This window comes from Suricata suricatta, chromosome 2 (assembly GCF_006229205.1).
Source record: "Suricata suricatta isolate VVHF042 chromosome 2, meerkat_22Aug2017_6uvM2_HiC, whole genome shotgun sequence".
NCBI lineage: Eukaryota > Metazoa > Chordata > Mammalia > Carnivora > Herpestidae > Suricata > Suricata suricatta.
The window spans coordinates 108,230,985-108,258,675 of NC_043701.1; the positions used below are offsets into that span (position 1 = coordinate 108,230,985).

Genomic DNA, 27,691 nt, shown 5'->3' on the forward strand with positions numbered 1-27,691 from the left:
GGATGAGTCTGCTTCAGCCCCAGCCCCTTACTCCCGGTGACCCTCAGCTGTGCCGTCTTGAATTGCTTTTGTTCCTTGTCCTGTATTGTTTGTTTTACGCCCACACGGGAGTGCCAGCTGTAGACAAGAAGCATGAGAAACACTGATGATGAATTACGGGGAGCATATTGGCAAGAAGCATGAAATGGTAATAATTTTGCAACTTTATCTCCAGATTATTTTCACCAGATCCAGATTTCTAGTCCTTCAAAAATGTAAGTTTTGGCTCAAGTCATCCATTCATGATCTCACGGTTAGGTTTATGGGATTGAGCCCCGAGTCAGGTTCTGCACTAACAGCACAGAGCCTGCTTGAGGTTCTCTCTCTCTCTCCCTCTCTCTGATTTTCCCTCGCTCATGTGCACATGTGCTTTCTAGTTCTCTCTCTCTCTCAAAATAAATAAATAAGCTTTTAGAAAAATGTAAGTTGAAAAAAATCATATATATAAAATTATATCCAATTGAGGTTTTATTTATTGGTGGGGGGGATCCATGTTTCAGAGCAGCTTAAATATAAAATTTCGGGGCACCTGGGTGGCTCATCGGTTGAGCATCCGACTTCAGCTCAGGTCATGATCTCACAGTTTGTGGGTTCAAGCCCCGTGTCAGGCTCTGTGCTGGCAGCTCAGAGCCTGGAGCCTGCCTCAGATTCTGAGTCTTCCTCTCTCTATGCGCTTCCCCTGTTCACACTCTCTCCTTCAAAATAAGTAAACATTAAAAAAATTTAATAAAAAAAGAAATAAAATTTCAAAAATTATAAATAAAGACGAGTTTAAAGTACAAAGTATAAGCATTCCCAACATTAGGAAAATAAAGTAGTTTTTGTCTATTTTTATGTTATAATATTATAACATATATATACACATTGAGGAACCAAAATCGAATAATATGCCTTTTTTTCTTTATTCACTGTGATTCACATTTTTTCCTCACATAATTCATCTCAAATAAACTAAGTGGTATGTGTCACTAAAGGAATGAAAGACACATATCCTGACTCTTATTTTAAAGATTATATAAAAAAATTTTCAATGGAAAAATTAAGAATACACTAACCTATAAAATATGGTTTTTTGGTTTGGTTTGGTTTGGTTTTTGTTTTAGGGTGAGAGAGAGCACGAGTGGGGGGAAGGGCAGAGGGAGAGAGAGAGAGTCTTAAGCAGGCTCCACACTCAGCACGGAGCCCTATGCGGGACTCGATACCCCCACCCTGGGATCATGACCTGATCCAAGACCAAGAGTTGGACGCTCAGCTGACTGAGCCACCCAGGTGCCCCTATAAAAGATGTTTTACTCAAAATAACTTCTTTATCAAACACCTCTTAAAAAGGAACCACATTTTTCCACTCACAAGAAGTTTTAAGAGATTGTATAGGGTTCAAAATATGGGAGAAAATTCTCATCAGGACCTATTAGATTTTATTTTAATTTTTGAGTTTCTTTCTTGAGCAGTTCTATCTCTCTGTTGGGATTGACATTGCTTGACTTTTTTGTTCTTTACAGAGGCTTTCCAAAGAAAAAAAAGCAATTACTTATTTTTCTTAAGGGAATTCTGCAGTGCAATTAGTCCACACATCCAATGGACCCTCATACTTCTAAGCCGCGTCTGAGGATCTTAGGGTTCTTAGTTGTCCTATATGTTGAAACATGGTTGCTGTTTTACCGATATGTATAAAGTATTCTGAACAACATGAAGAAGCGTGCGCTGACCCGGGTTAGCAGGATGACACAGCAGTGAGGTAAACCGTCCAACCATCTCCTTCCCAGTCTTCCTGTCCAACCTGCTGAAGGAGAGCGTCAACTTCAAGAGGGTATAAAGGATCACCAGAGACCCTGTCTTTGTAGCTTGCAGGGAACACAGTTGAAATTCAGAATCTTTTGCTTTCTGATGATAATGACAAAGAGGAGAAAAAGAAAGCTATTCCACCAAAGCTCAGATGGATCAGAAGGTGAAGACGGTAGGACTCTAGACCTGAAAGACAATGAGGAAATTGATCATGTAAGTGAAATCTCAGAGAGCAATGTGTTCAACAAAGTTTCTCACACTCCAAATCCAGTGGGTGCATGGTTTACTGCAGGGACCGAGGGGCAGCCCCCGCTCTCCCCCCACCAGCCATTCCACCGGGAAGACTTCATCCTGCCGTATTTTCTCCCATGATCTCGGACTCTCTTCCGCCCACGGGGTGTTTGGCAGTGTTCTTTCCTCTTTTACGATGTCTGTGCCCTGGGACTCTATTTGTGTGGATGGATGTTGAAGGCAGGTACACACAGAGGTGACTGAAAGGAAACAGAGAAATTTTGTTGGATTGATCATCTTAAATCAAAAAAAAAAAATTCTTGGCAGTCATGGAGCAAAGAAAACGGCCATTTCTTCAGCACAATGATGTGCTGGCAAAGGCTTCACATCATTTTCTCGTGTGTTGACAATGAAAGTGCACGAAGGAGAAGCAGAAGCAATGGTACGTTGGTGTGGGGAGCCTGAGTCCAGTCCTTACGAGACGAGGGTCCCGGAGTCGTGCAGGATCACAGGCGGCCCCTGGCTAAATTCAAACGGTGTGCCTCCCGGTGTTTACAGGTCCCAAATCAGGAAAATATGGGGGGGAAATTTGGATATTTGATGTTTGGTTCTCGTGTCTACATTTCTAGCAAAATCATTTTTCACTATCCCTTCACTCTTCTGCATATGATTTGTACAATGACTAAAAAAAAAAAAAAATGTCTTAAAAGTTTTGCTGGATCCAGATGGTAAGAAGGATAACTATTTTTCCTGAAACACTGAGGGCCATACAGACAGACATTTCCCAAAATGTATTTCACAGAACACTGTTTCGGGTTCAGATATATTTGAGAAATAGCAGATGAAACAGAGTTAAGTGAGCTTTTTAACTGCAGGACTTCTCAGGGCCTTTAACATGCAAAATGTCCAAAATTGGTTTGGCCACAAAATTCTTTGGAGGGGGAGGTGCAGAATATTTTCATGGGACTAGTAGTCTATGGAAGAGAATTTTCAAAAGAATTTTTTAATGTTTATTTATTTTTGAGAGAGAGATAGACAGACAAAGTGTGAGCAGGGGGAAGGGCAGAGAGAGAGGGAGATACAGAATCTGAAGCAGGTTCCAAACTATCAGCACAGAGCCCAACATAGGGCTCAAACTCATGAACTGGGAGATCATGGCCCAAGCCGAAGTTGGACACTTAACCAACTGAGCTACCCAGGTGCCCCAAAGATCATTTCTTAAAAACTGCCCTACAAGATAAAAGGGCAGTAAGCCAGACCATGTTATTAGTTAGCGAAGATTAAATTTATGGAAGCTTCTCTACTTTCTTGGGGGAAAATTAAAGTGTCAGAAGCCAAGGAGACAAGCCCTGTAAGAGGGCTGGGGCAAGACGAAAGGGAAGGATCTAGAGCCCCGAGGATGTGTGAGGCAGCCCTGCTGAGGAGGGGACATGTGGAGAGACATTTCCATGCTCTCAGACAAAGAGGGCACAGAGAGGAATTGTTTTATTAGCTTTATCTTGAAAAGGAGGAATGTGATTATTCTAGAGACAGGGAATATAATCAGACCCCTGGTATTTAAAGGATTTAACAGAACTGCTCTCTAACACCTACAGAGTTTCTGAAGGGGGGCAGGGGAGGAGACTGGGGGCACCGGGAAGAAAGAAAAGCAGTGTGTGGGGGGTATATCTTTTTAAAAACTTTTGGACACAGAGTCCTGGGCTCCCACCACCTGGACATTGCCGATGTGAGTTGAACAACCCCAGCCCCTGAGACTGGGGTGCCTACCCTCAAGAGTCCTGGAGCGGGCACTGCAGCCCTCACCCCTGGGCTCTGAGCTCAACTTCCCCTGCCCCCCATCAGGATCCTGATCCCAGCCCTGGATCCGGTCCAGCCACCAGCTCTCTCCACCAGCCCATGCACACCCTCCTGCCTTAAGAAGTAAAACAGGGACACCTGGGTGGCTCAGTCAGCTAAGCATCTAACTTGGGCTCAGGGCATGATCTCATGGTTCACGAGTTCGAGTCTCACTTGGAGCTCTGCAAAAAATTTAGGCGAAATTTAAAAAACACAGAAAAGAAATAAAATGGAACATTTGCCCCTGGGCTGTCCCAGGCCATCACGGACACTCATCCCCTGAATCTTACCCTCAAGGACACTCCTGCCACTATCTCTTTGTCCCCTTGATTGTACACCTCTCTCCAGCAACTGCTTCTTTTCAGAGAGAAACTTCTCCAAAGGGTTGTACAGGCTCGCCGCCACCACCTCCTCGCACCCCTCCTCTCTTCCACCCGCTCCAGCCCTGCTCTCGCCTCCACTGCCTTCCTGAAACAGGCCCCAGAAGACTCCATGAAGCCCGTGGCAATGCTCACCCTTTCTAGAAACCCTACAATCCTGCTTCTCTCGGGTATTTGCCCTCCCCCATGCCCCGTGCTTTTTCAGACCTCTCTGTCTCTGCCAGACTTTGATATAGTGTTTGAATGCCCTGAAGTGCTGACATCAGCTCTTCTCTCTTCCATACCTACTGCCTCCTCTGGTCAAACTCTGTCTCTGTGCTGATTTCTCCCGAAAACCCCGACTGGTAGAGTCCAGTCGCCTAGCTCAGCATCTGAGCTGAGGCATCTCAAACTCCGCATGACCAAAGTATACATCTCAATCCCAGCTCAGCTCCCCAAGCCTCCCTCCTCAATAAATCATACCAGGCGTGCTGGCCGCAGGCCTACGGGCCACAGTACCCTCCTCTTTCTCATTGCCCAGCCTTCCCCCAACATCCACCCAAGAGTACAGCCCACAGGGTTTTCCTAATAGATCCTAAAACTGTAAGTTCCTCGTCACCTACCCCAGCGCTACCCTAGTCCAAGCTATGTCATCTCTGGTCTGGACAGTGACAGCATCCAATCCAAATGGGCCTCGCTGCTGCCATTGGCCTTGGCCTCTAGAGTTCATCTGCAGAGAGTCGCCAGAGTAATGATCTTCCATAGTGCTAATTAGGTCACATCACTCCTGCAGCACTTTCTTGTGGCTGAAAATAAATAAATACATAAATAATACAATTTACCATAGACTGGGGGGCTTAAAACCATGGGATTTATTCTCTCACAGTTCAGGAGGCCAGAAGTCCAAGACCAAGGTGTTGGCAAGGTTGGTTCCGTCCAGAGGATCTGAGGGAGAAACTGTACCCTGTCATGTCCCAGAGCGCTGGCAATCCCTCAGACACGTCACTCCGGCCTCTGCGTGCGCACGCTCACATCGCCTTTTCTCCATGTGACCCGTGTGCCCTCACGAGGACACCCTGGCTAGACCCCAGGCCCACCTTAATCCAAGACAATCTCATCTCAACCCTGACCTTAATTACACCTTCAAAGACCCTATTTTCAAATAAGGTCACATTCTGGGTTCTTAGGTGGATGGGAATGTTGGAGGGCACCACTCTACTTACGGCAACTTCCCTGCTTCATGCCTTCCACGGACTCCCCATCTAACCAGCACAAAATCCAAACTCCTGTAAGGTCCCCAGCACTAGAGCTTGTGCAGCCCCTTGACCTCACACCCCTTCTCTGCCCACCCATTTACCACATTCCAGCTACGCTGCCCTTCTTTCCCTCCCTTAAACTTGCCAGTGTATTACCCTCTTCAGCCCAGTGTTTGTCCTGCCCTTCCCCCAGGTCTCCACTGCCTCTTGGTCATTCAGAACTTAACAAAGATGTCACATTAAGAGATCCTTTCAGGGCGCCTGGGTGGCTCAGTCGGTTGAGCATCTGACTTCAGCTCAAGTCACTATCTCATGGTTCATGAGTTCAAACCCCACATCAGGCTCTGTGCTGACAGCTCAGAGTCTGGAGCCTGCTTCAGATTCTGTGTCTCCCTCTCTCTCTGCCCCTCATCCACTAACTCTCTCTCTCTCTCTGTCTCTCAAAACTAAATTAAAAACCATTTAAAAGAGAGAGAAAGACCTTTTCTACCTAAAGTAACCCACACTCCACCCCCCCGCCGTCACATCATTGTCCTGCTTCATCTTCTTTATAGCTCTTAGCAGCACAGACATACCTCACTCCACCGCACTTTGCTTTATTGTGTTTTGCAGATATTGCTTTTATTTATTTTTTCATTAATTGAAGGTTTGTGACAACCCTGCATCTAGGAAGTCTACTGGCACCATTTTTTCAACCGTATTTTCTCACTTTGTGTCTCTGTGTCACATTTTGGCAATTCTAGCAATATTTCAAACTTTCTCATTATTGTTTTGTGTGATCAGTGATTACAACTCCCTGAAAGCTCAGATGGTGGTTAGCATTTTTCAGCAATAAAGTATTTTTTCATTAAGGTACTTGCTTTCTTAGACATAATGCTCTTGCATGCTTAATAGACTGCAGTAGAGCATAAACATAACTTTACTGTGTGCTGGGAAACCAAAAACCTCATTTGATTCTCTTGATTGTGATACTCACTTTGTTGCAGGGGTCCGGACCGCCGTCTGTGATATCCTGTCTGGTGATGAGCTGACCATCTACTTCGCCCATGAGAAAATCGGCCCCTGAGCACAGAGACTCTGTCTTCTTTGCTTAGAGCAGTGCTCAGCACAGAGTACGCACTTGTGCTAGAAATCGCAGATTGGCTCGCTCAGGACCCACGGCATTAAGATTGCAAAATCCATCACAACAGGAAGTTGCCTGCCTGCAAGACCAAAGTTGGAACGCTAAAAATCACATTCCCCAGACTCCCCTGCGGCTAAAGTCCGGTTGTAATTTAAATTCCTCAAGTAACAGGAAGTCACACAAGACTTGCATTTGAAACTGGGTTCAGTGGGGAGAGAAGTGTGGTGCGAGGCATCAGCATCTCTTAGTGGACTCATCCCTGAAAGCTCAGCCTAGAGCCTCCAGCCGGACTCTTTTGCTAGCCTTTTAATGCCTTGCAATGGATCTCGATCTGCTTATACTAACCGGGGTGGCTTCCGGGGCTCTGCAGATGAACAGTGATCAGAGCATTGCTCAATAAATATTTGCTGACTGACTATGACATGGCATTTCGAGCACCCCACATATGGGTTTGCAGGAGAGGACTTTCAGCTAGAAGTGATGTGACAGGGCTCCCCTTTGCATCATCATTACTGGCTGTTATGTTCCTGAGAGGCTACTGTCATGAACCAGCACACACTGTATAGCTTAAAACTATTAATTTAATTCTCTCACTGTTCTGAGATCCAGAGCCCAAAATCAGTACCATTGGGCCAAAGTCAAGGTGTAAACAGGAGGCCCTAGGGAAAAATCCGTTCCTTGCCTCTTCCAGCTTCTGGTGGCTGCCCACATTGGCTTATAGCCACATCACTCCAGTTTGTGCCTCCAGTTTTACATTGCCTTCTCGTGTGTGTGTGCACGTGTGTGTGCATGTGTGTAATCTCCCTCGGCATCTCTTTTATAAGGACGCCTGTAAAGGCATTTAGGGATCACCCAGACAATCCAGAATCTCTCCATCTCAAGATCCTTAACTTAATCATACCTGCAAAGTAACTTTTTAAAAAATACGGTAACATTTACACATTACAAGGATTAGGGCGTGATATATCAGGGCCATTATTCAGTCTGGTAGACTGGCCATGACCAGGAAACTTGGTTCTAAGACGCCTCCCAGTTACGGTGCGGCAATTCCACCAAGCGTGCTCACACCTCACCTCACCTCCATGTATCCTTCCCTTAAAGAACACATCTAATGGTGGAGCGTGGGCAAAGCAGAAAGGAGCTAGGATACTATGGCTGCCAGACACCACCAGCTAAGGGAACTAGGAGCTGGGCGAGCCAAGAGCCGACCAGGTGGTCTACACTCAACTGAGAGCAGAAAATGAATAACCAAATTGCCAGAGCTTCTGCCAAATGTACTCAGCTGTATCTGAGAGGCCAGGAGGGAGATGAGAGGTTGGCAGGCCCACTCTGGCAGACAGGTGTACTGGGCCCGATGAACTCTTGGAAAAGAGCCACTTCCCAGCTAAGGCTGCTTTTCCAAAGTCGGCTTCACCCACCCTTAAGGAGGAGGAAAGAAGGTCAAAAAGAGAAATGAGAATAGAGGAGTACGAACAGATGGCTGCCTGGACCCAATAGGCTATTTGACAAAGATCAGGAGGAGTGAAGAGTTGAAGCAATTATCTAGATAAATTAAGCAAGAATAAAAAGAGGTGATGGGATGTGGGAACCTTTCCAGCCAGGGCCAGTTACCTACACCATTCAACCCACTAGACAATTATCCAGACTTCCCCACACTTGTGAAGGCAACAACAGATGGAGACTACAGTGGCTCTAAGGGCCCTTGATTATTTCGCCTATCTTAGCAGACACGTGACGTTAAATCAAACAGTTAAATTGGATAGAAATGAAAGTATCAAAGTAGTGACTGTTTATCATCAGGTAATGTTCAAGTGAACAAAATAAGTGGGTTTGATCTTTTTAACTAACAAAATGCTGACATCAGTACCATGTTGTTTGGCAAACTCCGCAATATTAATCCATTCATTTTTAATTATTTAATAAGTATGTGAGTTATATTAATTAGAAATGAATCTTGTTCTTAAGAAGCAAGTAAAAGAAATAGAATATATTCATAAATAACTCATCTAATTTTATCAATAACCTGTGAATTAGTCATTCTTATTTCCATTTTTATGGGTGAGAAAAATCTGTGACAAAAAGGTTGGTAATAGAGCCTGAATTTGAACCATATCTCTCTTTCTCTGATGAAATCCATACTCTTTTCCACATTAGTCAATGGTTGTTTGAAAGTAGGAGCATTGAACTGGTCCTCCCAAGCTACATGGGATTTGAACACATTGAGATGAAGGGAAAAGCACTGACTGTAAAGGGAACCCATGGGTGTTGAGCTGTAGTCATGGTACGTGAATGGTGAATGAGAAGTTAGAAGGAAGAGGAAGTTTATGGGTAGAAATTATGAGCTCAGTTTTAAAAATATTTTGTGGGACCTCTAGAATGTGTAGATAGAAGACATTGGCAGTCATTCAGAAATGCAAAACTGGAAGCCTGTAGAGAATCTTGGGCCATATATTTAGATAGCGGTGTCCTTGTACAAGAGGGGTGCCATAAATTTACAAAGGCAAAGTCTGTGATGAAATAAGTGAGAAGAGGAAAGAAGAGAAGAGGGCCAAGAACCTTTAAGAAATTCTACCTTTAGGAAATAGAAAAAAGGAATGGAAGGTGAAAAAAGAATGAGTAGTCAGGGGAGCTAAGAAAGTCAAGCATCCCAGAACCTGAAGGAGGATAGAATTTAAGAGAAAGAGGCAGAAACCATGACAAATTCTGCAAAAAGATCAAGGAGAATTGGGACCGAGAAAAGGTCACTGGGTGGGCAGCTGGGATGTTTTGGTGACTTTAAATAAAAATATATGTTTGGGAAAGAGCAGGAATGGATCATTCTCTTTAAAACTCTGACACTAAGAGGGAGCAGAGGGAAATGGTGGGAGCAAGGGAGAGAAAACTTTTATAGGAAAAAATTACATGCTGGACCATATAACTTAAAACATCATAAATTCCTCTTCCATCTCTTCTTTCCTCCAACCCTCCTCCACTATTCTCCCCTGATTTGTAAACTTATTCTGGCCAAGTGAATCAATCAAGATGGGAACACTAATTTGAGCAGACTTCTCAACATTATTCTGGAAAAAAAGGAACTGAGACACTGTTCTAGCAAGAACTATCATCAAAAATAGCACCACATGGTCTGGTGATTGGCCAGAACTGCAGTTTAGGTTTAGGTTTAGGTTTAGGTTCAGCACAGCTTTCATGTTTTTGTATAGCAGATAGTTGCACATGCTCAGAGGGGAAGGCACAGTGTCAAGGGAGAGACTGAATGAGCTTTATGATTCTAGACAAGTACTAAGAGAATGAAGACCAAGGAACACAAGCAAGGGCTTGCCTTAGAAAAAAAGAAGGGACATTTCTTTCCCTGAGATGTGTAGGGGGAAATAAAAGAAAAAAGTCTGAAGAGGGGGAGAAGTTGGAAGAGGACCACAGGAGACTAAGTCATTCACACCAGTCTTCTCAGTGAGGACAAACAAACATACAAGGTACACAAAATCTAAAAATCAAATCATCTGTCTGTAAGTATCAGATAGTTAACACAATAGTGAAGAATTAGCAAGCCAGGAACTGGGGGAAATGGAGGTCCAGAAGGTAAACCCAAAGCCTAAAGATGCTTTTCCTCTGGACTGTCAGAGCAACTGCAGACCAGGCAGCAGAGAGGCTAAGAGGCTGAGAAGGACTTTGACAGGATCATATGGCTAAAGAATCAGAGATTGGAGTCCAGAGCCTGCCAAGTTGGATGTTCCAGGAAGATCCTTATCTTTAGGATGGGACACTGAAGGATTGTACCACAGGAGAAATAGTAACCAGAAATAACCAGACCTTTGTAGACAGTGCAGACCTTCAAATCATTTTCAATCCACAAAATGGAGTTAAATTAATCCCAGGGTGTTGGTGCTCTCAGGCTCCTGAAAGAAGAAAGTAAATCCTTCCTAGAGGAAGATATCATCCTAGGTCTCAAATTATTTCTACAATTAGTTTTGCAAATACACACACTATAAAAAGCAAAAAAAAAAAAAAAAAAAAAACTACTTAAGAAAAGGTACCATGAATAAAAACCAGCAGAACAATGGACAACAGAAACAAACTCATAGGGTTTTCAGATATTGGTATTATCAGACACAGGTTTTAAAATAAGTGTGTTCATCATGTTCTATGAGATAAAAGATAAAATTGAGAATTTTGGGAAAAAATTCAAAACCGTGAAAAAAATTAACAGACTTCTAGAATTCAGAAAACATAAGCAACAAATTTGAGAAGTCATGGATGGATTTGACAGCACACCAGACAAAGCTGAAGTATACAAGATGAAGTATAGAGGACTAAAGGAGGAAAAAGACAAAAGACAAGGTAAGAGAGAAATAATATGAGTGAGAAAGTCTAATACACATAAGATTGGAATCCTTAAAAAAAAGAGGAGAGAGAATGGGGAAAAAAGTAATATTTAAAGAGGTAATGACTGAGATTTTTCCAAAGCTAATTAAATACATAAAGATAGACACAAGAAGCCCTTAAAAAAGCCAAACCATGAGAAATATAAAGAAATATACACCTATTTGAATCATAATAAAATTGCTGAAAACTAAAGCAAAGAGAAACATATTACAAGAAGTCAGAGCATAAGAAACAGATTATGGTCAATGGAGCAACAATGAGCCTTACAGTAGACTTCTCAATGGAAGCAATGAAAGCTAGAATATAATGGTTTTAACAGGCTAAAAGTAAAAATACTTGTCAACCTAGAATTTTATGCTCAACAAAAATATCCTTTAAGGGGGTCAGCTAAAGATAGTTAGAAACCAAAAGTAAGAATATTTGTCACTCACACTAAAGGAAATCTTAAAGATTGTTCTTTAGATTCAAGGACAATAGTCCCAGGTAGGAAGTAAGAGATGCAAGAAAGAAAGAAATGCATAGAAAATAGCATATATATATATATATATATATATATATATATATATATATATGTAAATATAAATGGTAGTGGCTATATAAAATGATTTTCTTAATTGTTGGATTTGAAATATGTGTCACTAAAAATGCATGGCAACAACAATATAAATAATTTGGGAGGAGGCAAAGGGAGTTAGAGTGTTCCAGAGTCCTTGAAATGCCTGAGAAGAGCATAAAACCACCAAATTAAGATTAGACCTTAATAACACAAGAGTTTATGCTGTAATCCTGGGGCTAACCTCCAAAAGAATAGTAAAAGAATATGCAATTTCCAAAGTAATAGAGGAAGGAAATGGAATATTAAAAAATAATCAATCCAAAAGAAGCAATAAAGTGAGAAAAACATAAGATGGGATATAGGTAGAACAAATAGAATATCATATTAATACCATACTTAATAGTATGGTAGATGTAAATCCAAATATACCGGGAATTACATTAAATTAAATGTAAATTAAATTTTATCAGTAAATATAAACAGACTAAATGCACCAATTAAAAGACAAAATTTGTCAGATTGGCTTAATTTTTTAATTGTATAATGTTTACAGGAGAAGCTAATAACACTTAAGGATAGAGAATGGGCATAAGTAAAGAGATGGAAAACTACATCCAATATAAAATAGGAGTACCTATATTATTTATCAGAATAGAATTTAAAGTGAAAAGTATTACTAGAAAAAAAGAAGACATTTCATAGCAATAAAAGTTTCAGTTCAAAAATTGAATTGAAGTTATAGCATTTAAAAATTATATATACCTAATACCTCAAAATACCTAAAGCAAAAATCAACATATATACATACAGACGAATCCACAATCCTAATGGGAGAATTTAACACACTTCTCTGGGTATCTAATAGAACAAATAGACAACAAGCCAGTAGGGAGATTCCAACAAATACAATCAGCAACTATAACCAAATGGACACAGATAGAATACTGAGCTCACAACTATTAACTGTATACCTCCTTTTCAATAACACAAAGTCAACTGTATGCTGAGCTATAAAACAAGTCTTAACTAATATCAAGTGACTGAAATTATACAAAATATACTATCAAACTACATTAGGATTAGGCTTGACATTAATAATATAAATATGATTTTAAAACTTCATGTATGTGAAAATTCAGGAATATTCCTAAATTACCCATGGGAAATCAAAGAAAATGTACGCATACTTTAATTGAATGATAATGAGAAAATTACATGTTGAAACTCATAGTATAAAGTTAAAGCTAAGTTTAGATGATAATTTATAATCTTACTTATGCAAGTAAGTATTAGGTTATAAGAAAGGTTTAAATCAATGAACTAAGCCATCATCTCAAGAAATTGGAAAAAGCACTGAAAATTGAACCCACAGGGAAAAAAAGAAGAGAAAAGAAAGATAAATGCAGAATCTCATGAACTAGAAAACAAACCTACAACAGCAAATATCAACAAAAACAAAAGTTGGATTCTGTGGAAAGAGTATTAAATTGATTTCAAAACCAAAATCTGAGCAAGGGGGAAAAGAAAGAAAAGATAAACATAATCACTATCAGGCATAATAAGGAGACATCACAACAGAGCCCACCATTGTTAAAAATTATAAGGAGATATTATAAACAATGTCACATCATTACATTTGAAAAGTTAGATAAATACTAAAATCCTAAAAAACTCAATTTATCAAAATGAACACAAGAAATATATGAATCTTATCTAGTCAAATAACTTTTCAACAAATTAAATCCATAATTTAAAGCCTTTCCACAGGGAAAACCCTAGGCTTGGAGGTAATACTCTCTCAGAATGCATACATGCACCAGTATACAAGCACAAGAATGCTCATAGCAACACCTTCTGTATTAGCCCTAAACTGGGAACACCCAAATGTCCATCAAGAGTTGAACAAAGAGGCAAAATTGTTGTTACATTTATAAAAGGTAACACCATCCTGTGATGAAAATTTATAGATGACAGCTATAAACAACAACAGGGGCGAATTACGCAAGTGTAATGTCGAGGGGAAGAAGCCATGCATGAAAGAATACACACCGTAGAGTTACATTTACATGAAGTTGTAAAAAAAAAGGCAAAACTAAACTCTAGCATTGAACATGTATTTTGCTGGTAAAATTCTACAGAAAATCAAGGGTGTTTTACCACGGAAGTCAGGGTATTGGTTACTGTGGTGGGGGAGGGCGCTGTGGGGAGGGAACAGAGAGCGTCTAGAGTAACACACAGTCCTAGTTGTTGACCTAGTAATGACACCAGTGCTGACTTAGTGATAAATCAATGAACTATAGGTCTTTGCTGTGAATGCTTTTATGTAGGTGTGTTTTACAGTTTAAGAAGTGAGAGAGAGAAAGAGAAAAAGTAGGGAGGGAAGAGGAGGAAGGAAGGAGGGCAGAAGAGAAGCATGAAGAATGAGGGGGGCCTGGAGTCTATTAGAGATAAGGGGGAGCATGTGAATCCCACTCCACTGAGCACGGACAGCAAACTCAAAGCCCAGAAATATCAGGCAGGCCCTTCATGAATGGGACAGGTTGGGGAGGGAGGGAGGGGGGAGAAGCTCACAGATCAGTGACATCCAATATCAGCCTCTGTGTCCAGAAAGACACTCCTTGTTGCTGGAGAGAGTGTGGCCAAGTGGAGAACGTGCTCCACATGTCAGAAAGGGCAGCTACCACTCGGTTCGAGAAAAAGCAAAGATCCGATCTTACCCTTCTCTGACTTTGCAGGTTGAGCTAAAAACCTGGATTTCCTGTGACCTCCTGTTTCTTAAATGTTGATAACTAAACCAAATTATACTACATATCACTCAAACCAAACAAAGCCCATTTTACAATCCAGATGAGGTTAGGGGTTTTGAGACCCGTGCACGAGCCACTCAGAACCCAGTTCAAGCGACGGCCTGCCTTTCTGCAGCACCTCCCGGGAGCCCGCCAGTGAGCAGCCACCAGACAGCGTGGAAGGAGGCTGGGTGACATCTCACTCCAAGATCTAGAGAGCCAGAAGTGTCCCCGGGACCAAGGGCTGAGACAAAGACCAGAGGCTCGGAATGCACATGAGACCAAAACCAAGTCAGGAGAAGTGGGCAAGTCAGAAGGGGTTTCCAAATTCAAGAACTCCAAAAATAAACCTTTCCCTTTTCTCTTTTTACTTTAGCTGCTCTTGACTTGTTTTTTTTTTATTCTAACAATTCTACAGGCAACCTGAATCCATAAAGCAACCGCATGTTTTTCATGGAGCTGCTCTGTTCATTAAAAGCTCTGCTTTTAGCTCATTGGCTTCAAAGGTAGTCACATGCACACTTTCCAGATGATGCAGTCATAGATTCGGAAGACAAGCCAAGGCCACGAGCAACATCTGCCTTGGCCCCTGATGGCTGTCTTCCAAGAAGAGCCAGAACAGCGGAAGCAGCTAGCCGCGCGCGTAAGAGGTGGTCAGCAGTTGGGAGCAGCTGGAGGGAGGAGGGCCAGTGAGCAAACATCAGAATTTGGGAAATAAGGCTCTGGCTGAACAAAGTTCACTGTTGTTTTCCAAGAAAGCAGAGCCTGGTGGAACCACCCCGAGAGAACAGGGCACGGAACAATACACTGAAGGTTGGCTCTCCACTTCCAAAGCTCGGTATGCTTGGCCACCCAACGGTGACCAGGGCTATGGTTGGTCCCCCCAGGGGCAGAGGGCAGGCGGCAGCTCAGGGCAAAAGGGGAGAGAGAGACAGGAGTCAAAGCAAGACAGCCAACAGAAATGGGAAGCAAGATGAAAGCAAAAAGCCTTTTTATCCTTTCCATGGCTACACAAATTTAAATTAATCTCTCATTAATTGTTCCATCTTGAACCTGTAGAGCTATTCAACCCTCCAGGTACCTATCTTCTTTCCTCGAAGTGTCTGAGCAGAAGCTTAAACTATTATCTCCCAGAAACACTATTCAAAGGGCAAGAGGTTGGACTAGATTACTTCTGATTCTCAAAACCATAATTTAGCAGAACTGGGTAATCCTGACAAATGACAGCCTTTCTGAGCACACACTTGGCGCTTTTTGGAAGGCACTTAGACAATTCAGATTGTTTGCAAATAGGTCTGATTATCTGCAAATTAGCTGCTTGAAGTTCTCAGGTATGAAGCAGGGCTTATTTTAAGAAATTACGTTTAATTTAGATAATAGTCTTATTGAAGAGCAAGGAGTTCAAAAACAATTGGAAGTAAGACAGATTTTTTTTTAACTCCTACATTTTTCAAACTGTCTCTGCTAGACCATCTCATAAGATTCTTTGTAGGGGTGCCTGGGTCACTTAGTCTGTTAAACATCCGACTTCAGCTCAGGTCCTGATCTCAGAGTTCGTGGATTCGAGCCCCGCATCGGCCTCACTGCTGTCAGTGCAGAGCCTGCTTCAGATCCTCTGTCACCCTCTCTCTCTGCCCCTCCCCTGCTTGTGCTCTGTCTCTCTCTGGGTCTCTCAGAAATAAATAAATGTTAAAAAAAAAAGGGAAAGATTCTTTGTAAATGAATTATATATTCTTGGGAGTCATTTCCAACTCAACAGAAGGATCATTATTTATCTAGTGGCATAGTAATGCCTATGCTCTACATGTTTATACTCCTATGACACCCAGCCCTGCTGCTGGGGCATTATAGGTGCTCGGCAGATGTTTGCTGAATGAATCAGTTGCAAAGACAAAGCACAGAAATTGTCCATTTCTGCATGTCGGTGACAGTAACAGCATTTTGAACCCTTACTACATGCTGGTAATTAGGCCAGCTAAAGGAATAGATGTCATAATGGTCCCAGAGATGTGGTGGCAAAGACCGTTCCCATTTTACAGATGACTCAGTGGAGGCTGGCAAGTGGCGGGGCTTGAAGATTTGTGGCCAGGCGGGTCACACTTCCTGGGATAAAGCTTGAGCCATCATATTAAATTGCATCTCAATCCTCTGCTCCATGTCTATAGTTGTAAGTGGCGTGTGTGGCCTGCTCAGCACAGGGGCCCTGCAGCCCCACCCCGCCAGGGGCAGACGGACTGCAGGCCTGCAGGCTGGCTCCCCCTTCCTGTGCACACAACCTGCCTCCCCTCCCCCCTCCCCCGGCCCTTTGTTCTTCCCACAGCTGCTCAGCAAAGTCCTTGATTTGAAATTATGATCACAGGTTGGAGTGCTACTTAAAATAATTTTGCCAAATGTTCCATCTTGCTGCGTTGATGAATATAATGGATGAAAATTTAAAGAGAAAAAATGTAAGAATTCATTTTGTTGAAGACAAAAAAAGAGAGAGAGAGAGAGACTGCATCCAAGGCCTTCATTCAGACACCTTAGGGATTCTCTCCCACAGCAAGCTGGCCCAGGGCAGGACTTCTGGAAGCCTCTGCCTGGTCGGGTGAGGAGGGGGCCACTGTCAGGCCCTGCTGGCCACAGATGGAGGGGGCAAAGGTCAGGGTGGGTGTTGGGTTTAGGTAAGCGTGAGTCAGAGGTGGAGTGGGGGTAGACCCTCGGTGTCCGATTTCCAATTTCCTGTGCGAGTCACTGATGGCACTCCTCCCGGGCCCAGCCAGCCTTTCATGCACACCGGTCTGCGGAACAAAGGCAGTCAAGGAGACCCATAAATAACCCGACCAGCCAGGTCCTCCTTCTCTGAGGTGGATTTCCCTCTGACCCCGGGGAGGAAGGGCACAAAGGCGGACCGCCGAGTGTTGCCCCAAGATCACGTGAGGCCTGGCACTTGGGCTCCTGGCTTCCTCCCCTCGGTGTGGATCTGGCCCTGGGGGTTGCCTCACGCTAGCCGATCCATGGGGTTGGACTGGTGCTCAGGGGCCCGTAAGAAGGGTGGTCCTCCAGGCGCCTGGGGCTCAACCAACCTGGTCAACAGGTCTTGATGAGTTCAAGCACGGGGTCTTGCCTCACACTGGCTTCTACCACCTCAAGTGGACTCCACTGAAGACACTTCCCTCATTTTCTGGAGAAGTAGGTGGGGAGGGATGAGCAAACCATGAGCACAGAGGGTGGCGAGAGTCTCTCTCAAAATTTCCACAGCCAAAACGGCCCTCACGACAAGGAGGCACCGCGGCCAGCAGTCAGGCCTGCCTCCAAGCGAGGATTCCAGAAAGCCAATAAAGAACATGTGCCTCAAGGTCACCTTTGAAGCAAACTGCTCCCCGGACATCTGCTCCACCACCCTGTAGGAGCCTTGGCACGCACGGGCACCCGGCCCCTCTGGGGACAGCCCGGCTTGTTGAGGGTCTCTTTATCTGGCACTTCCAAGAAACAAAGGTGATGTCTTCGGTTGTGCTGAGTCATGATGAGCTGGCCCCGTGAGCTTGTACTCCCCCCAAGATAACCTTGTACACAGTCTCCCAAAGTGCTGGGAAGAAACGATGGCTTCCTCAGGGTGCCCTGAGTCTTCAAGGCAGGGAGGCCGGGCTGTGGCAGACGATTCCAGACCTACCACTTCCCAGCTGGGAGGTCCTGGGGAGGTTCCCTCCCCATGTGGAGCTTCCATCTCCTCATCTGTTGAATGAGTTTGATTCTGTGCGTGTCACCAGGTAGCTGTGGGGGCTGAATGAACCCTGCTGTTGGTAAGCAGGAGTCTTTCCAGCAATTTCCACCAGAAAGGGCAGCAGAGGGGGGCAGAAGGAGCACCCATCTCCAGGTCAGGGCAGAAGTGGAAGGCATCTTTACATGCGGTAATGCTACCGTTCTCAGTCACACCTCCGGCTTTGCTCTAAGGTCTGATTACCAGCTTGTCTCCAATGCATGACACCCCCCCAAGTCCAGCCCAGGCCAGCGCAGCCCCCTGGTGCCTCCACTCCCAGGCCCACCTTGCGGGCTGCTGGGGGACACAAGCAGAGCCAGGGGACATCCCACTCTGCTGTCGGTGGACACGTCTCTCTCCATCTCTCGTCACTCGTCGCTCTGCAGAGATCATCATGCCTTGGCTACTCCAGCCTCGTTTGAAGGAAAGAAATGTCTTGGGTCCCTCTAACATTGGGCCACGCTGTCCCCCTCCCGCCCTGGTGCCCCCAGGGAAGGGGCTTCTACCACTGGCATTGTGCAGAATGACCGGTGCCCGGCAACTCAAAATTTAAAAAGCAGTAAGCTCTCTCAAGCCGGTGCATCCCTCATGGCCATGCCTGAGGCACACCCAGCCCGCACCCTTCATCTCCTGGGTGACCCCCCCACACTCCTCTCTTTCTGCTCCTGATGCTCTTATCACAGAAGGTGGCCTGCACTCTTGCTCACATCTTTGCTATGGAGCTGTCTCGAGAGACGCTTGTTAGAACTCAAGAAAAGGGTGTTCTCCTTCTCCCTGAAAGTTACTTGTGGGCCCTTTGGGCAAGCAAAGGCTGACTGCTCTGCAGAGATCATCACAAACATATGAGAAGGGTCCTCGGGCCTCCTTTTCCTTCTTAGATTTTTTTCCCCCTTGTTTGCAGCTCACTGCATTCAATGAGGAAGTGCTGACCGTGCGGAGAGGTCACCCCAGCCACTCCCAGGATGCATCCCTGTCAGCACTGAGGTAAGAACGTCCGTTCACTCTCACCCTTCCAGGGCAGCTCCAACCACTCGTGTGGAAACTAGCAGTGAAAGCACTGAGGACGAAATCACATTTTGTACCTTGGACAGGTGACTTCCTGGAGAAACTTCTGGAAAGCAAAAACAGAAGTTTTGTTCCACACGATCAAAATGACTTAAGTCATTTGTAATCCCGACAGCTTGGATACTAAGTATATACTTCATTCCACTCTCCCATCTGGCCCTCCACATACATTTCCTTCCTGAATCCTTGTTAACAGCCTTCTGAGGGAGGCCACTCTTTAGCCCCGTTTTACAGATGAGGAAATTGAGACCAATGAAGTGAACAGATTTCCCAGGTGGCACTGGGAATGATAGAGCCAAGACGTGAACCTGTCTGGAGTCAAGGTCACAGTCACACGGTTCGTCCAGGCATTCAGCGGTGCCACGGGCTACCCCGTTTCTAACACCTTTCAGCTAAGGATGCCCCAAATACCTCATCACCGGAGAACAGTACCCTCTTGAAAACTTGGAAACCAACCCTTCGGAAGCAAATGAGTTTCCAAACCTGGGGTTAATGATAAAGCTTGAAAAATGCAAGGACTCGCTGTTTCCTCTCCTCTTTTATCAGCATGTGAACTTGGGTTTTCTAGAACTATATCCTCAGTGGTGACTTATTAAAGAGTAAATCAAGGTTTGCTTTGAGAGAAAAGTAAATACACCCAACTTCCCATACAATGCTGGAGTGCCCATACAGTGCCCGAGTCCACTTCCGGGTTCCACTATTGACTTGGGTTGTAATCCTAGATAAGTGCCCGCACATTCACTGTGCCAGGGTGTAAGAGCCCCCAGCGGCACTGTCCCCGGAGGAGTGCATGTACTTGCGGACCACAGCGAAGACAGGCAGCAAGGCTCTGTATGTGCTCGGGCAGGGGCTCCTCGCTGCCAGCTCTAGGAGCAAGGAAAGGGGTCACTGATTTGTCCCATCACCAATAAAAACCTGCTGTTGTTCATTGGCCCTGACCCCGCCCACCAGTACAGGGAGTGAGGTGGGAAGGGCTGCACTTTTGGACCCAGATGGCAGGGAGGATCAGAACACAGTTGACGAGAGTAAACCTTAATCATCCAGCGAGCATTTTCAAGGAACAAATAAAAATAGCCAGAAGTGGGTCAGCACCGACACAGAGGTCAGTGAGGAAACTTGGGGCAGAGCCCTGGGTAGAGGAATAAAAGGTTTATTTTATGAACACCAACTTATACTCTTTCCAATCCGATTCCCTGTTTTGTCTTTTTTTGCAAAAGGGTTTCTCCTCTCTGTCTTCTGGACACATAAGAAACCCGCACACACATGCAGAGCAAAAAAAAAAAAAAAAAAAAAAAAGAAGCGTAGTGTGAAATCCTTGCCCCATCTTCTCAGTTCCAAAATGCTCTCCTTTTTCCTGAGGCTGAAGTAAAAAGATCCTCACACAGAACTCACTGGAGAGGTGGGCAGGAAGGAGAAACGTGATACATGCTTCACCCAGCTTTAATTTCTGTAATGTCAGGGCCTTGCCAGCTAAAGGCGAAAAGGCCACAAAGCAGAAGAAAAGTTCTGAAGCCACTGACCTGTTGCCACGCAGGCCTGCCCCACACCAGCGGCCTCCCCATCACTGCCCCTGCGGCCCCGTGACACCTCCTGTGTCACACACACAGTTCACATGCACACGGATGGCACACGTGCATGCTCGCACACATGCCCAGGCTCGTGCACACACACGGCACATGCGCACACAGTCACGTGCACATGGCACTCATGCGCACACACAGTACATGCAACACAGAGCCAACACGCTCACACTGGGTACCCGTGCACCCACACACTCAGGCACGCACACTGCAGACATGTGGGTCCCAGACGGTGGCCCTTGCTCTTACTGCAACCTTAACATTTGGGCAGTTATTAGCTCCCACGCTTGGCAGGATGACATTTCCCTGTGGCCTCTGTGACATGCTTGGGGCCGATTCATTGGGCCTGCCAAAAAGAGAGCAGCAAAGTCTGACGTGTGTTCATCCCAGGCGGGCCATCAGGCCAAACCAAGGGAATCAGGAAGAGGAATTCGTTGGTGCGGGTCAGCACGTTAGGCTAGTAATTTACTGGACCACGAAAATAGACATTTCTTCCTTATGTTATCCTCTTTGAATTTGCTAAAAAATAAAAAGAACTCGTGGGCTGGGCTAAATAGCATAGAAACCATGCAGATATGTGTGTGTGTGTGTGTGTGTGCACGCGCGCGTGTGTGTACACATACATATATATGTCCATAGACACACGAATATATATATGCATACAAACATACGTAAGGTGTGTAACAAAGAATACAGTGCTAAGGATTCTGGGAGGACTCTGGGTGGGGAAGTGGGTCCCACCTGTTTGCCCTCTGGGTGTCCCCGGGACACACAGCAAGAGGAGCACCCCCTCGAAGCAGGCTCAGCCAGGCAGAGCAGACAGGAGAGCGCTTTCTGAAGCACGCTTCATACGCAGACTGTTCTCCAGGCCTAGGCCTGCCCCGCACACTTAGCCGGCGGAACTTTCCGTGCCCTGGTCAGTTAGCCATGTCATACAGGATGACAGGCCTCTGTTTTCATGTCTCAGAATGCCAGCACGAGTCCTGGGAGCATTTCCCCAGTTGAGCCTCCAGCTGGCTGTGAAGGGCACAGGTTTCCGGAACGATGCAGCATCCACGTGGGCCTGAGACACCCAGGAGGCTGCGGAATCAGACAACTTCCAGAGCGTTTTTCAAAATTCATACCCTTTTCAAAGACCTGCTTGTTCTGAATCCAGCCTCAAAGCAGATTAATCAAACATGGACTCTCTGAAAAATCTGCAAGAATGGATGAATTTTTTTTTTTTTAGCTTGGGGTTTTCAGGGTGGGATTTTTGAGGAGTAGGAGGGAAGCGACTCAGTCAAGATAAACTCCTTCAGAGCACAGGCAAAATTCCCTTTTCAATTACCAGGTTTTAAAAAAAAATGACAAAGTCACACAAGAGAGGAAATGAAAAGGGAAATTTTTAGACTTCTCATCCGTCCAGAAAGCCCCGGGCCTGTTTCAGAACCCGGTCAGGGTAACTGTCGGGCCTGCGGTCACAGCGCCGCAATCCCAAGAGGCCTTGCGTCACCAGCCATTATATCAATAAGGAAGTAGAATCACCTAACCGCAAGCCAGCTTCTTTTCTAAGCCCACATGTTGCTTTAGAGGATTTTAAAACAAGAGACTTTCCTGTTTTTGAAACCCGTGAATCCACAGGTCTTACAGGTTACTCAAATTACCTTATCTCTTGTGGCAACCCCTGGCATGAATTTCAAAACTGCCTACTCCAGCCTTCCCCTCCTCTCACTGCAGACATCCATTTGCTCACCAGAATCCTTATTTACAGTATCCTGTGGCCAACTGCTGACACAGAAGAAAAACATACTAGTTATACATTAAGCTTTACAGTTAGAGCATCTGTGCCAGACCCTGTCCGAGCGATATTTATTCGCCGACCAGAAAGAAGGAGAACCACACCGAAGGAAGCCAAAAAGGTCGCCTTTGCAGCCAGACCAGCGTTCCTCAATGCAGCCACGCTCTTTTCATGCAAACACACGCCCATGTGTGCGTAAATGTACTGTACGAAATCCTCATGATTCATGGGGAAACGATTATATCTATCATAGGATGTGCAGCAGATCTATTGGAAAGTTCTTAATACAACCAGAAGGCATCCCAAACCACTTGATGAGGTTGCTGGAAAATAAATGTGAAGAGGCGTGGGTGGAGGGCTCTACGGGACCGTCTAATTGAAATCCTCCTCGGAGTGCATATCAGACTTGTTTTTCCCTTGAGCAAATAAAAGGTTCAGATTAAAGAGCGCACTATAGAACTGATGAACTAAAGCCACAAACAAACATCTCTCTTTCCTGCTCCGCACAGCAGCTCTAGAAAGATGTGCCAAACCCAACAACTCGAATTCATAGCCATCTCCTGGTTTAACTTAGACCCTGGCCAGTGGCCACTTGGCATTTCTCAAGCAACGCCTGCAGAATTCATCCTGAGCTCCCGTGCCAGAAGCATCCACGCAGACCTGAAGGGAGCAGATGGCTTCCGGAAGGAAGGTGGTGCAGGTGGTGTTTTCAGGAACTGCCCAATCAGAGCAAGGACACACAGTCGGTGAACTTTACTCTCCAGCTACTGCCTGTGACCTGTCAGCTGACTTCACAGAATCCACATGGCAACAATGAATCTAGCAGACACTTACCTAACCTCACACTTTTCCGTCTTTGGGGGTTAGAATCAACACTTAGCTCATCAAACACACACACACACACACACACACACACACACACACACACACACATCTTCCAAAAAGAACCTGCTCTCCATTGGGGCACACTGGTATTTTGTTTATCTTACTTTGTTTTTCTGCATTCCAATCTGCTGGCACTGTAATGTCGAGAGGGTCACAATGAAGCTGTTACTCTGTGATTTTTATGTCTGAAGGAAGGTTCTTTCAAAATATGAAAGATTCTCTCTCTTAGGACAGGGTCAGTGTGAATGAGGTGATACCAAAAAGTGTCAGAAGTAACTCTCTCAAAGATTGTGACTGGCCTGTGGCATAGCACAGTGCATTCGTGGGGGGGAAAGACAATAAAATGAAAGAATTCCAGAGAATTCCAGACTTCCCACACAGGCTGGGTAGACATTTTTAATTTTAATACTCTCTGGCAAATAATCCACTATGTTTGTATGGAAAGAATCTTACCCTTCAAAAATAATATATTTTCTCTCCTCCTTTGGAAAGACGTTACTACGAAACTCATGTAAATTTTGAAGAGTTTTCTGATTGCTTTGGAACGTGCCTGTTTAGGACTCTGAGGCCCAAACACGCTTGCCTGACTTAGACTAAACTTGGACACCGGCCCCAACCACCCTCTCGTTTTGGCCGTGTACGCCCCAGCTCTGTGCCCTCTCCCCAGGGGATGAGTGTTGCCCAACGAAGAAAATGTGTCCTCTCCCCTTCTGCACCATGACTGACACCCCACCCCCAGGCCGGTGGCACCAGGCCCGCACCCAGGACAGCGTGTTCCCTGCTGCCATCCGGTGCCTTCCAGCCCGGATGCCAACAAGGGCACTAGGTAATAGGTACTTTTGACAAAGTTCCCCTGGAACCAGTTCCCCATCACTTACAAAGTTCTCCACTTGGGGCCCGGATCAATCCCATCCACTCACCCCAACAAAGCACAGAGGAGAATAACATGGAGGGGCAAATCTGAGATTCATCTTGTATTTGTGTCTCTTTTAAAAGTTCCTCATGTTATCGAGTGCTTACTCATTTTCTTTTTTTTTTAATTTAATTTAATTTTATTTTATTTTAAATGCTTATTTATTTTGAAAGAGAGCAGGTGAGTGCACGTGAGCAGGGGAGAAGCAGAGAGAGAAGAAGGGAGAATCCCAAGCAGGCTCCTGATGTGGGATCCCGTGACTATGGGATCATGACCAGCGCCGAAATCAAGAGCTGGATGCTTACCGGACTGAGCCACTCAGGTGCCCCTCGATTTCGTTATTTTAAATATCAAAATACCCTGAAAGGAATTCAATCAGTGCTTGTCTGGGATGATTATGATTATGGAAGAATGATTTGGTTTCTTTTTTTTAATAAAAAACATTTAGGGGCTCCTTAGTGGCTCAGTCAGTTGAGCGTCAGACTTTGACTCAGGTCATGATCTCATGGTTTGTGAGTTTGGGCCCCATGTCGGGCTCTGTGCTAACATCTCAGAGCCTGGAACCTACTTTGGATTCTGTGTCTCCCCCTTTCTGTGACCCTCCCCCACTTGTGCTCTGTCTCTCTCTCTCAAAAATAAGTAAATATTTTTTAAAAATTTAAAGAATTTTAATTTTTTAAAAATTTAAAAGTTTTGGTAGGAGGTGCCTCAGTGGCTCGGTTAGTTAAGCAGTCAACTTGGGCTCAGGTCATGATCTTGCGGCTCGTGAGTTCAAGCCCCACGTTGGGCTCTGTGCTGCCAGCTCACAGTCTGAAGCCTGCTTCGAATTCTGTGTCTCCCTCTCTCTCTGCCCTTCCCCTGCTCATGCTCTGTCTCTCAAAAATAAATAAACATTTAAAAAATATAAGAGAAATAAATAAAAGTTTTTGTAGTAATTCCAGAAGGGTTGACCTCCAACTCCATGGATTAGATATTGTAAGCAAGTCTTTTAAAGCTCATTTAAAAAAATTTTTTTATTATGAAAAATTTCAAACATTTCAAAAGAGCATGTAGTAAAATGAACTTCCATATGCCCATCACCCAGATTAATAACCAAATTTTCCAAATTTGCTACACTTGTTACTTTTTTGTCTTCTGCCTTTTTCTCTTTGCTGAACTATTTTATTTTCCAATTTTATTTTTAAGTAATCTCTCCACCTAATGTGGGGCTTGAACCTACAACCCCAAGATTAAGAGTCTTGTGCTCCACAGATTGAGCCTGCCAGATGCCCCTCTTTGCTGAACTATCTTAAAGAAAATCCCAAACCTTGTGTCATTTCACCCCTTGGTAAGTTGGTATGCATCTTTAAAATGCATGAACATTCCCTTAGGTAGCCCCAAGCTCATTAAAATCACCTTTAAAATCAGTGCAACAAGAGGTTAGCTTTATGGAGATCACAAATAGTGCATGGGTATTGAGCTTGAGGAAACATTTCCAAGGGACCACAACAGACAGACTCAAAAACTACTAAACCCCAAAGGTGCTTGGGCAGAAGCAGGGTGGTGTGTTCTAAGACTGAGTGAGATCACTCAAAACGGGGCTTGAGTGATGACAAAGACAGGTGATGCCGAAGAGTCTGAATAATGACTAAAAAGAGAAATAGGCACCCCTTCTAAATAAGTAGATTTATGTGTATGATTTTATATATGCATGTAATGAAATCAATACATTTTATAACTAGAGATTTGACTCATTCTCTTGCATCATTAAAGTGTGTAGATTCAGGCTGACCAAGGAAAAAAGCCACACACACACACACACACACACACACACACACACACGACTTTTGTAACCTGCTCATTAGGAAATGGGGCATTGCCTCATATTTGTAGTTGCAAATATGGTATCTTCAACCCATTGCCTACCAGCCCCTGTCAAGCCTACCCTGGTCATCAAGAGCATGTCTTGAGAATCTACTAGATCCCAAGTACTTTGCCAAGCCCTGAGTACCTATGCCCCTGATGTGTATGGCAGCCCTCTGAAAGAAGACATACTATCCCCTCAATTTTACAGGGTTAAAAACTAAATCTTCAAGACAGTTATTTTCCCGAGGAGACAGAGATGGAATGTACATCTGACTCACTCTGATCTCCACTGCTAACTCTATAAGCTCTCCATTCTCTCCCTTTCCCCAAGTAGTCCCTTCGGATCCACCCTGAAGCATGTGACAACATCAAGGTTTCTATTACACACTCAAAGGAAGAAGAACCAGGAAGCTGGGACGAGGGTTGACTGTCTGCATGATTCACCTTATAGCCATGCCTTCATTTTGTCATCACTGCATAGTTTCTGGCTATAACAGTCTGGTGATAAATGAGAGATGACACCATCAAATGGCTTGAGTCCGCTAAGACCACAAAACTAGCCAAAGCACTTGCAAGACGGGTTGGCTGTGTGGGCAGCCAATGGACTTGAGCTTCAATCATACTCTCATTGTTTATCTGCCCTGATAAGGCATCCTTCTCTTCAAAGTTCCTCACCCCTGCTCTACCACCTCTTCTAGCATGAGCTCACCGGGGAGAGGAAAAGAAACCCCAGCAAGACGGCCCTGCTCAGGCACATGGTCCAGTGCACAGAGGTTTGTGCTGGACGTAAAAGCAAAACAAAAACTTGGGGATCCTTGTTTAGCATCATCCCGGAACCGTAGGGTGATCCCCAGCCAATCATGTAAACTTTCTTCACTGCAGTTTCTTCCTCATTAAAATGCAATATTGGAGTACCCTGCCTGAAATAGCCAAATAATATTGTCCAATTAAGGTGAAAAGCACCACATCAATGCTACGGAGGCTAGGACTTAAATAGTCACATATGGTTTCGTGAAAAGCACTCTAGTGCATCAGCTAGCAGTAAAAAACATGCAGCAGTGAAATGATCTGGCTGGAAATGAACTGCAAATTGATAAACATTTAGTTGCTAATGCCGTGTTTATTATTTTTTACTAGGATAAAAATTAACTGTGCGGCCTTGGCCAGAAAACAGATTGAACTCTCCCATCTGGGTGGTGGAATCGGTATTTCTTTAGCCTCTGGTTACATACAGGCCCCCGCTGCCAGCTCCAATTTTATTTGTAAATAGGCCCTGAGTGTCCAGACAACAGAACTAGGGGAGGCTTCTGGGAAGCACAATCCAACCAGCCAACGCACCAAAAGGGTGACTCTCTTAAGGGAGCTTAGGCAATAGGGCCGCCCCCCCACCCCCCATCATCCTCTGTGTCCCGCGTTTCCCAAGAATGAGGTTGCCTCACCTACGGTGGAAGGGAAGTCAGCACTGGGGCCCGGGATGGAGTCGGGCGCGCAGGGGGCAGGGCGGGGCCGGGGGCGCGCAGGGGGCGGGGCGCTGGG

At 44.7% G+C, this 27,691-nt stretch overlaps 1 long non-coding RNA gene across 12 annotated transcripts in view; it reads right to left on the reverse strand.

Annotated features, from left to right (window-relative positions):
- Window positions 1–1,437: 1,437 nt before the first annotated feature.
- The window catches only part of LOC115285042, a 51,201-nt gene continuing 24,947 nt past the window's right edge, over window positions 1,438–27,691 (reverse strand). For 4 of the 12 annotated variants that reach the window (XR_003905409.1, XR_003905404.1, XR_003905401.1 and 1 more), the window contains 3 exons: window positions 6,483–6,708; window positions 4,874–5,056; window positions 1,438–2,315 (listed from right to left, as the gene is read on the reverse strand). This is a non-coding gene — a long non-coding RNA (uncharacterized LOC115285042). Of the gene's footprint in view, window positions 2,316–4,873; window positions 5,057–6,482; window positions 6,949–15,796; window positions 15,812–17,416; window positions 17,515–17,694; window positions 17,710–19,098; window positions 19,114–19,172; window positions 19,202–27,594; window positions 27,610–27,691 lie in introns of those variants that run through there. The other 8 variants (XR_003905408.1, XR_003905412.1, XR_003905402.1 and 5 more) reach the window with 8 other exon arrangements.